At 36.2% G+C, this 5,171-nt stretch overlaps 1 pseudogene; it reads right to left on the bottom strand.

Annotated features, from left to right (window-relative positions):
* Nucleotides 1–1,396: 1,396 nt before the first annotated feature.
* LOC118836993 lies at nucleotides 1,397–4,206 on the bottom strand (annotated as a pseudogene).
* Between the last annotated feature and the right edge of the window lie 965 nt (nucleotides 4,207–5,171).

Here is a 5,171-nt window from a genome sequence, read left to right as displayed (position 1 = left end):
CAGAAAATCAGGAAAGAATTTTTACCACCAGTGTCTCTGATTAAGGCCTCATATCTAAAATATACAGAGAACTGTATCAAATTTATAGGAATACAATTCATTTTCCATTTGAGAAATGGTCAAAGGATATGAATAGGCAGTTTTCAGAGGAAAAAATTAAAGATATCTATAGTGATGTGAAAAAATGCTCTAAATCACTATTGATTAGAAAACTGCAGATCAAAACAACTCTTAGGTACCACATCTCTCCTGTCAGAGTGGCTAACATGAAAAAACAGGAAAATGATAAATGCTGGAGAGGATGTGGGAAAATTGGAATATTGCTACATTGTTGTCAGAGTTGTGAACTGATGCAGCCATTATGGAAAGCAATTTGGAACTATGCCCAAAAGGCTATAAAAATGTGCATAGCCTTTGACCCAGAAATAGCATTTCTAGGGATGTTACCCAAAGAAACCACACAAGTGGGAAATGGACCAGTATGTACAAAAATATTTATAGCAGCTCTTTTTGTGGTAGCAAAGAATTGGAAATCAAGGGAATGCCCATCAATTGGGGAATGGTTAAACAAATTGTGGTATATGAATGTAATGGAATACTATTGTGGTATAAGAAATGAGGAACAGATGAACTTCATAATAACCTGGAAAGACTTATATGAACTGATGCTGAGTGAGGGGAGCAGAAGCAGGAGAACACTATACACGATTACAGACACATGTTATCTGTAAGGACTAACTTTGATATTCTTGGCTCTTCTCATCAATGCAAGGTAAAAAGACAGCTTCAAAAGACTCATGATGGAAAAAGCTATGCACATAACAAGAAACAATTATGGAATCTGAATGCAAATTGAGGCAAATTATTTGCTCTCTTTTTTCCCTTCTTTTAGGTTTTGTTTCTTCTTCATCATGATTTATTACATTGGTTATAATTCTTTTTTACAACTTGACTATAATGTAAAGAAGTTTAATGTGAAGGTATATATAGAATCTATATCAGATTACATGCCATTTTGGGGGGAGAAGGGGGAGGAGAGGAAGGGGGAGAAAATTTGGAACTCTAAAACTTGTGGAATTGAGTATTGTAAACTAAAAATAAAAAAGGAAAAAACTAACAAAGATGACAACTCCTAAAGAAAATGATTTTTAAAAAAATAGGAAGGCATAACCCAAATATTCTCTCATTTAGCCAACTCTATCTAAGTTTAAATATGTAGGAGGGCTTCAGTATATCTAGAGCAAGCAACATGGAACATGTTACATGATAAATTTTCCAAAATAAAGTCTCTGGACAATGCCCACAAGACAAAGCAAGAAAAGCACAGAGGAATGAAGTCCTAATTGCTATATATATATATGTTCTCACAGTGGGAGGTCAGGGTGACCTTTTACAGTTAAATTACAAAGAAAAGGTAAGTAAACATTTTTGTACAAAAAATTAACACATTCTCTACAATGACCTTTGCTGTCATCCTTCATATAAAATAACTTATTTGACCAATATTATCAATATTTGCTTTCCTAAACATTTCAAAGCAATCTTCATCTATTAGCTTCTCTCCAAGATTTGTCATCACATGGTGAAGTTGTGCTGCCATGATATAATTTTTCTATCCTTATCAAATACACGAAATTCTTCTCCAGTTTCTTCTTCACTATCTATGTCTTTCATTTTTCTTACCACTACTGTCAGGAATTCTGGAGTAGCAATTGGGCCATTACCATCAGTAACTATTTCATTAATCACATCCTGTAATTTATCTTCTGTGGGGCTCTGCCCAAGTAACCTCAATACAGACTCCAATTCCTTTGTTGTCATAGTACCATCTCCATACTTGTCAAATAGTGAAAAGACTTCTTTGTATTATGAAATCCACTATTTTGTCAGTTGGCCCAATGTGCTGCTCGTGCTACCAGCACTCAAATATCTATTAGACAACCAACCTCCATGCTTAGTGACTGTGCATGAACTTGATCCAATTCATTCTTACTCAGTTATGGCTGCTTTCTGCCTCTTGCAGGTGGGAGAAAACTAGCATTCAGACACAAAGGAGGGCAATCTGTGAAACTGCTATATCAGAGCACGTGGCCAGAATAATCTAATTCCACCCTGCTAGGGTTGAGGAGAACATGTCTGAGGATATTGCATTTGGACTCTCAGTAGAAGCATCTACTTGTCCCTCTGTCTAGTTTACTCAGTTTTCACACTTTAGTGTCAAAAATCTTCAGTACTCAATGTATCCCAACCCACAAATGGTTCTTATTTTCTAAGTACTACAAAATTTCAGTCAAGTAAATAGATGGTATGGGTCCATGTTAACTGTGTCTGTATGACCTGGAAAAATCCACTGTACCCTAAGGCAGGATGCAAATTTGGGCAACAGCAGAAGGTGAACACAGGCCATGAATGGTCTTTAGAGCTGTGCATAACAATTTGATAACTTGGCAAAGACAAGCTTTTGTGATTATGACAGATGGTTTCACACCCTGGGAGATGTGTTATTACCGTATTTGCAAATATTATTCTCATTATTGTCAACATTGCATAATGGATGATGTTGCTTAAGTTTTCTTCAGCACATGAGGAGAAAGGCATCAATAGGCTTTCAAGTCATTATAAACATGTCTTAGAAATGTGCTAAGTATGTCACCAATGAATTAGTCAGTTTCTTCAGTTGGAGTCTAACTAGATCTTCAAGATCTTCAACCATTCTTTCTTCCCTAGATGAGTTCAAATTCCCTGACAATGCTTAATAGTACAGTTACTAACACAGTCTTCTAGTTTTCAGTATAGAAGAACATCAGGTGATATCTAAGTGAGCCCAAAATTCTCCTTTCCAAGACCATTTGTAAAAATGATTAGTGCTTGGGAAATAATAGGCAATTAACAAATATTTTTTCTCTTCCCTTTTCTCTCAACTGTATGTGCGGGCTCTTTTGATCCTAACTCTCACCTTCTCTTGAGGTCTCCTACTCTAGTCTATTCCCTGGAGAATGAAATACATAGTTCATATTGTTCTTTGAAGGATCCTCCATGTTGAGCAGCTATTGAATTAGTACGATGTGCAGATTTGAAGGTTTGATAAGAATTTTGTTGTTATTGTTCAGTTATGCCTGATTGTCTGTGATGCCGTGGACCATAGCATGCCAGTTTCTTCTATCCTCTACTGTCTCCCAAAGTCTGTCCAAGCTCATGTTCACTGCCTCCATGACACTATATACCCACTTTATCCTCTGTCATCCCCTTTTCCTTTTGCTTTCAATCTTTCCCAACATCAGGGTCCTTTCCAATGAGTCCCACCTTCTCATGATGTGACCAAAGTATTTAAGCTTCAGCTTCCATATTTGTCCTTCCAATGAAGAGTCTGAATCATTTTTTTAAGGATTGACTAATTTGATCTTTTTTTCTGTCCACAGGACTATCAAACATCTCCAGCACCACAATTTGAAAGTGTCAATTCTGTGGCACATAGCTTTCCTTATAGTTCAACCCTAATGGCATACATTACTACTGAAAAAACCATAGCTTTGACTATATAGACCTTTGCTGGCAAGGTGATGTATTTGCTTTTTAGTGTGCTGTCCACATTTGCTTTGGTTTTCTTTCCAAATGTCTTTTAATTTCATGATTGTAGTCACCATCTGCAGTGATCTTTGAGCTCAAGAATATAAAATCTGATGCTGCTTCCATTTCTTCTCCCTCTATTTGTTAGAAAGTGATGAGACAAGTTACAATAATCTTAGTGTTTTTAATGCTAAATTTCAAGCCAGCTTTTGCACTCTCCCCCTTGCACTTTTATCAAGAGGCTTCTTAGTTCTTTTTCATTTTCTGCCATCAGAATGGCATTGTCTGAGTTTTTGAGATTCTTGATATTTCTCCCAGCAACCTTAATTCTGGCTTTTGATTCATCCAGCCTGGCATTTCACATTATGTACTCTGTATATAACTTAAATAAATAAGGTGACATATACAGTCCTGTAATACTCCTTTTCCAATATTAAACCAACCAGTTGTTTCATATTTGGTTTGAATTGTTGCTTCTTGATCCATATACAGGTTCCGTAGGAGACAAGTAAGATGATCGGGTACTCCTACCTCTTTAAGGAATTGCCACATTTTGTTGTGATCCACATAGTCAAAAGGCTTTAATGTAGTCAATGAAACAGGAGTAGATGAATCTTGGATCTTCCTTGCTTTCTCCATAATTCATCAAATGTTAGCAATTTGGTCTCTAGTTCCTCTGCCTTTTCAAATACCAGCCTGCACCTCTGGTTATTCTTGTTTCATATATTGCTGAAGTCTAGATTACAGAATCTTAAGCATAACCTTGCTGGTATGTGAAATGAGCACAACTCTTCACTAATTTCAACATCTTTTTCATTGTTCTCCTTTAGGATTGGAACATAAGTTGATCTTTTCTAATCCAGTGGCCACTATTAAATTGTCCAAAATTGCTGGCATATTGCATGTAGTATCTCAACAGCACCATCCTTAGGATTTTAAATAGCTCAGCTGGAATTCTATCACCTCCACTAGACTTATTGTCTGCAATGCTCTAGGCTCCCATGACTTCATTCTCCAAGATGTATAGTTCTACATCAGCAACCAAGCTATTGTAGTTATCAGTCATGGTAAGATTTTTCTTGTGTAGTCTTTCTGTGTATTCTTTCCATTTTTCTTAATCTGTTCTGTTAAGTCCCCACCATTTTTGTCTTTTGTCACACCATTTTTGGTATGATAGCTCTTGATAGCTCTAATTTTCTTGAAGAGATCTCTTGCATTGCTCATTTAAGATAACCTTATCTCTCTTTGCTGTTCTCTGGAATTCTGCATTTAGCTGGGTATATCTTTCCCTTTGTCATTTGCCTTTATCTTTCCTTCTTTCCTCAGTTATTTGTAAGCCTTCACCAGACAGCAATTTTGCTTTTCTTTTTCTTTGGGATTTTTGTTGTTTTTGTTGCTGCAGCTTCTGCCTCCTGTACAATACTGTGAACTTCTCTCCATAGTTCTTCAAGCACTCTATCTACCAGATATATTCCCTTATATCTATTCATCACTTCCAATTCATATTCATAAAGGATGTTATTTAGATCATACCTATATGGTCTGGTGGTTTCCCCTACTTTCTTCAAATTAAATCTAAATTTTGTAATAAGAAGCTCATTACT

Source organism: Trichosurus vulpecula, chromosome 1 (genome assembly GCF_011100635.1).
Source record: "Trichosurus vulpecula isolate mTriVul1 chromosome 1, mTriVul1.pri, whole genome shotgun sequence".
NCBI classification, from domain to species: domain Eukaryota; kingdom Metazoa; phylum Chordata; class Mammalia; order Diprotodontia; family Phalangeridae; genus Trichosurus; species Trichosurus vulpecula.
The sequence above is the reverse complement of the archived record's forward strand: the minus strand, read 5'-3'. Positions and strand labels throughout refer to the sequence as shown.